Source organism: Emydura macquarii, unplaced genomic scaffold (assembly GCF_026122565.2).
Source record: "Emydura macquarii macquarii isolate MOO-44397 ecotype Brisbane River unplaced genomic scaffold, CSIRO-AGI_Emac_v2 contig_2205, whole genome shotgun sequence".
Classification (NCBI taxonomy): domain Eukaryota; kingdom Metazoa; phylum Chordata; order Testudines; family Chelidae; genus Emydura; species Emydura macquarii.
Window position 1 is genome coordinate 14,750,160 of NW_027132342.1, and position 6,365 is coordinate 14,756,524.

General features: G+C 47.3%; 1 non-coding gene across 1 annotated transcript; it reads right to left on the reverse strand.

The window, feature by feature from the left end:
* Positions 1 to 3,739: 3,739 nt before the first annotated feature.
* Positions 3,740 to 3,865, reverse strand: LOC137160938 (small nucleolar RNA SNORD22). Its single transcript, XR_010922006.1, has one exon. It is a non-coding gene; the product is annotated as a small nucleolar RNA SNORD22 (small nucleolar RNA).
* Between the last annotated feature and the right edge of the window lie 2,500 nt (positions 3,866 to 6,365).

The following is a 6,365-nucleotide window of genomic DNA, read 5'->3' on the forward strand; positions in this document are numbered from 1 at the left end:
TGTTTTGAGTGTATTGACTGCCCTGCCCACATCTGTAATTCTCGCTGAAGCATTTTAATTCACCTCAGCATATAGACAGAAATATCTGAGCTATTGGTGCCTTGTCACCATTATTTTTATATTGGAATAGTACCTCAGTGCTAGGTGTTGTACAGACACACATTGAGAGACAGACCCAGCCTTGAAAAGTTACAATCCCAATAGATAAGGCAGGCAAAAGGGGAAATAAAGACAGAGAGAGGGGAAGTGATTTGCCTAAGATCTGCCAGCAGGACAGTAGCAGAGCTGGGAACATAACCCATGTCCCCTGGGTCCCACTCCAAGCCTCTAGCCATTAGACGGTGCTATTAGGCTACTATGCAGAGGGTTTAAGTTGAGGGGATTGTGCACTTTCAAACCAGGCCTTGCAATTATTCTCCGTTTAAAGTGGAGGTGGGGGATCCTGCCTGGCTGAAGGGGGACTGGACTCATGCTTGGTGGAGACCGTTTCTTCCTCCTAACTCACCCAAGTACTTGGCCAAGTACAATTCTAGATGAGGGAGGCTCAGGACCCTGCCACATCTTGAATTCAGCATTGGCTGCTTTTGGCAAGAGATGGCAGGAGCCTTAGCCTGAGTCAGGGGGCCTTTAGCTCCGCTCCTGTGACTCAGCACTTCAAAGAGAACCATGTGCCAGCTAGGCAACCGTCTCCCTCAACCTCTCTCCTTGCAGGGAGTAAGTCATCTCACTGCAGGGCCTGGTCCTGCTGCCAGTCTGCCCAGTAACCACAGTCAGCAGCGCGAGAGAGAGAACCAAGTTAGCCCCCACTTAGCCACTGCCAAATATGGAAACTGGGGCTGGGCGTTAAGAGAAGGCACAGTGGGGGAGAGAAAAATGGGAAATCAGTATGTCGCACATGGATTCTCCCCACAGTTCGGAAACTCACCCCCATCTGAAAGAGCATATGGAGAAGGAGAAATTCTTCCAGCTCCCTTCATTTGAAATTAAAGCCATGCTATGGAGTCCTAGAGTTCTAGGTTAGCCAGCACACTTTAAACAACCAAAAGCCATGAATTAGCATGGGTGGGAGGTGGTGGGGATAGTAGCAGAGCACTGTTTCAGGGAGTTGTGGGGTGTCAAACCTTTTGCATTTCTGGGGGAAGGGGTGCAGCCTCACTCTAGCACAGGGGAGACTGAGGAGCTCTTATGGGCTCAGCCAGCACTAACCAGCCTCACCTGTAAGGCCTTCCTCCACCTGGAGGGAGGATGCTTAAAAGGGAAAGCTTGTTGCAATAGAAAGGCTTTGGTGCCTATGGCAGAAGATTGCTGTACCTTGGAGACTGTTGGCTACCAGGACAGATCAGTGAAGAGGAAGACAATTGCAGACCCTGCTGCCCTGTGATATAAAACGGGGGTGATCAAAAGGAGGGGCTGGAGACAGACTCTAATCCTGAGCAAGGACACTAGAATCTGATGATATGCAAAACACCAAAGGGGTGACCAAAAGACAGAAAGACTGACCACCTTTGTCTTTTTCTTTTACTTTGATTCTCCTGCTTCCAAGGGACAGAGATTACTTTTTGTTTGGAGAATCCCTTGTGGGCCATGAACCGGGGAAGGATGTTCTAAGCAGCCCACATCTGGGCATGTTCCTTTACAGAAACTCATTTGACCCAAGAAATATATTAATTACAGTTTTTGCCACAGCCCAGGAACCAATGTAGATGCCTCCATACCCTTGGGACCAGAGTACCAGCACCCCCATAATCCAGGGAGCTGAGAGGATGTACAGACAGTAACTTGAAGAAAAAGGAAGGTTGTATCAACCCCTGAAGGGAAAACAAGAGAAAGCCATTCCACTAGAGAATTCACCCTGTACAGCAGCTGTGACATGTCTTGACTTTGAGACCAACAGAGCAGAGTCTATACGATGGAGCTGGCAAAAGAGGGGTTTATTGGTATTTTATGCAGTGAAGAGTTAAGACTAAGCAGGAGCCAGCTTCTGAAACCCTAGCTGTGCACATGTATTTCCCATTAGACACATGCAGTTTAATTCCTGACTCATGATAAATGAATTAAAAATGTGCCTGAAAAAAATTAATCCAACTAGAAAATAAACCGGTAGTCAAAGGAGCAGACATAGAAATTAAAAAATGTTTTTCAAAACTACTGAGGATATAAATGAAGGAGTACTAAGGGCATCACGTGTCGTTTATAGCCAATTTAAAAATGCACGTTGCAGTTGCATAAAGATACACATAAACCCAAAAAAGCCAGGTCTGTCATTCAGAAAGCACATCTGGTAAAATACGATTAATTCTTTGTACTGCAGTAGAGCCCAGAGGCCCCAGAACAGGTTCAGGCCCCCACAGCACTAGCTAGGATCAATATGGCAAAACACACATAAATATGATGCCCATTCCTAGAACAGATTGCGCAGATTGTTGTGCGTGAAATTGAAGTTACATGCCAAATCCAAGCCTTTACTGCAAACCCTGGCTGGCAGGGGAGGGAGGGAGAAAGAGGGGGGTGGGAAGGATGACACATGGCCTGACCTTCAACTCATAGCAGGCTGGGAAGGGATCCAGGCAGACTGTTGGTACATTCAGAATGGCTAAGTTATTGTGCATAGGTGGAAGCCAGGGTGCAAAGGGAGGGAGAATAACCTTTCCACTGACACGTGATGGGAGCTCATGTCTGAACATGCACATATAAATTGTCAGCATACCGTATTTCCCCATGTATAAGACGCTCCCATGTATAAGACGCACCTTAATTTTGGGGCACGACATTTGAAAAAAAATGTATTACGGCAAAAAAATCTAAAACCACTGTATAAGACGCACCCAGTTTTTAGACCCCAAATTTTTCGAAAAAAGGTGCATCTTATACATGGGGAAATACGGTATTCTGCTGAAAGATATCATTTCAAAACACAGCATGGCCTGCTTTCCCTAGTTAGCTTGTTTCCACACACAGGAACCAGTAACAGGCCCATACCAAAATTCCCTACCCCACACCCTCCTGGGAAGGTCAGAGCCAGGTCTGCAGTTTGCGGAGGCCTCCGGCTCTTTAATGAGCTGAATTAAAACCCTGGATCCAACCTCCCAGAATTTTGTGCCTCAGGTCCATAACAGCACTGGGCTCATGTGTCTCTCTCTCATCCATGCCAAAGTCAGATCTCCCAAGTCCCCGTCCTCCAAATATTCATGTCCCCTGATGTCTCCCATTCTCCCTTTAGCCTCATTAGGCTGCCCAAAACAGACTCTGGTCTGTCTCAAGGCTTCACATTAGAAGTGTTCATGTCATTTGTCTAGCATTTCCCCATTTTTGTGTGTCTGACCCTAACCAACTACTGTACTTCCCTAGTCAGTCTATCAACATTGCTTCTTAAGCCAATCAAAGCCCCCCGAATGTTGCTGCTAAACAAGGCAAAGACACTAATAACTGAACTGGCAAACACTGAATCTCTTCCTTCATATTCAAACATTACATTCCTGCCAGTGCCTCCACCACAGTCCAAATTTTCTAGCCACTGGCATGATTTGAAGCCATCTGGTGGCTACACTCAAAAAATGCATTAAGTGCAGATTCATTTCATGCTAAAACCAACCAAGATGCTCTTTGCAACAAAAATAATTCCGTGCAGCTGTAACCCACATGCCTTATAGGGAGATATTAATGTAAGAGATCGGGGGGAAGGGCTGGGTAGGAGTGAGTCATGTCTGGGTCATTGTTTTTTTGTTTTTTTTCTTCCAGCATCCCATCAGACTGTTCCTTTTGGAACATGTTCTCCTCCTCTCATGCTGCAGGTACCAGTGGGTTCACCTTTGCAGGTTCTGGTACCAGACAGACAGTAAGACAGGCACAAGTTTCCCCATCGGAACAGTGGGCAGAGGGGGAGCTAGGACTAGAGAATAAGTGTAGGTTACTCACCATTCCCAGATCCAGGCATCTCACCTGTATAGAGAAGAGGAGGAGGAGAGGGTCAGCGAGCATAGGAACGGGGCACAGCTCATAGGTGCAGAGCCAGGCAGATTTAGCACTCCATAGCCCGAAGTTTTTGGAATTGGACGTGGTAGTTTTGGGTATGTTCCAATGGTTCCCTGTTGCTGGGGTCATCAGACTTCATGAGGGCAAGCAGTCAGGGTAACTCTGCTTTACAAAAAGCCGTGTGCTCTGTGTGAACTGGGAGAAGCTGAGCCCTGGTGCAGAAAGCAGGCTGTTTTCCCTAACTCTGAAACATTTAGTTAATGGGTTGGTTAATCAGGTAAGCTGACTGGCTAACAGTGATTTCAGCAGAGGAAAAGGCGGAGTCTGAATGGATTCCCTTCCAGCTGAAGATTCCTACAAGCAAGAGGAGGGAAGATGTTGCTTTTGACTCAGCAGGGTATAGCCATGGTGATCAAAGACTCTAAAGCCTTGTCTACACTAGAAAGTTTTGTCGACACAAGTTTTGCTGGCATACAGCGACTGCTGTAATTAAACCGCCGTTGTGTGTCTTCACTGTCTCCTTCTGTCAGTGGAGTGCATTCACACTATCAGTTCTTTTGTCGACACAGGGAGCAGTGCCCTGTGGGTAGCCATCCCACTGTGCAACTGCACCCAGGGTGCTTTGAGAAGGGTTTGCAATGCCTCAAGGGACAGGCACAGCTTCACATGATGAAGGTTTCTGAGCCCCATCCTTCTATGGGCATCCTGCTAGTTCGATAGTCGCTTTTAAACTGCCCTGTCAGCCAAACTGACATTGCTGAACATAAACACAAGAAGCCCATAGAAGTGGGGAGGAGAGAGAGAGAGAGACAGTCATACACACACAGAGAGACAGACAGTATGTGTTGGGGGATAGTGAGTCTGTCTGCACGCATCGCATCTCTGCCTCTTTAAGTTCAGACGACAGCAGCTGGGAGCAAAAAATCCTGAGGCAGAAGCTGCTGTAGGAACAGCTCACAGCTGGTGTCCCATGTTTCCCCCCCACCCACCCCAGTTCAGCAGAGAGGGGTCAGGTATACTACCCATGGCCCAGGAGGACAGGGACACAGCCCCTGCCTCCCTCCATGGCTCTGCACAGCACCTCAGGAGTTACACTCCTCCCCTGTCGTTTAGGGCAGGCAGGACAGGACTGCGTTTGCTACTACTGTGGAGTAAGCGCTCCACAGTGCATTAACTTGAAAACTTCCTGGGGCTTTGAAAGGGGAGGGGCGGATGGCTGCCCAAACTGCTTACCAGAGCAGTCATGATGGGCATTGTGGGATAGTCGGGAGGCCATTTCCAGCGATATAACCAAAGGGCAGTGTCTACACTCATGCTTTTTTGCTTAAACTTTGCGGAAAAAAGCTCTAAGCCTCTCATCAAGGTGGTTTTATTTTGTCGAAAAAACAGGGCAGTTTTGCCAGTGGGAGGTAATTGCAGTGTGTACACCAGCACCAGACCTGTTTTGCTGAAAAAAAGCTGACTTTTGTCGACAAAAGAGTCTAGTGTAGACCAGGCCTAACTGAGACTCAGGTGAACTCAGTCTAAGCTTTGGGAACTCTGAGTTTATTCTCACTGTGTTGCTGTGGGGTCTGACCCGTTTAAATTTCATTTGCTTTATTTATTTATGTTTAAGTAAAACTATTAAGATAATGTATGTGGATTATAAAATAGGTATGTTATGTTGTAAAAATTATTATTTATGATGCTTCTTTATAAGAAGATCTATAAAGTTGAGATTTATTTAAGTTAATTCCTTTTTGTTCTTTTTGGGACTTGAATGGGAGGAGGCTGGCCCTGTGCAATCCTTGAAGACTGAATTCTGGGTCTCCAGCTGCTTTTCCATGGGAGTTGGGGGGCATTTTAAGCACCGGAGAAGGGCAATGAAGTGAACTCTAGCCCACCAAAGGTTACGCTGTAATAAAGCCAGGGATGTTAAAGATGAATCACAGTGGCAGTGTAAGGGACTCACGTGCTCGTTCAAGCAGGGAGCTCACAAAAATGGCAATGACTGCAGTTTTTGGAAGGCTACCACTGTGCCAGGACCCTTGGCAGCTGCATCTTCCTCCGGTTCAGCACATGTCCACACTTGTACACAGCATTGTCCCTCGGGGAGCAAGGCAGATCTTTCACAGCTCTGTGAGCAGAGGCCAGGATTGGAAGATGGCAGCCCCTACAAGTGTGAACTGTACTTTGCAAGCCACCGGACACTGTACCCACCCCTAGTGCAGGCCATCGCTGTGAGTGCTGTGGTCCACTGACTTCTAGGTGTCTGGTATCGTGCTGGGTGAACCACCCCCCCGGCGCTTCCAGCTCTAGCTCTCAGTGATCACCCATTCACACACTGTGGTAATATAGAGCATTTCTTTACTAGGGCTGCAGAGGCAAGATGCAAACACCCTGAGCACAATTGC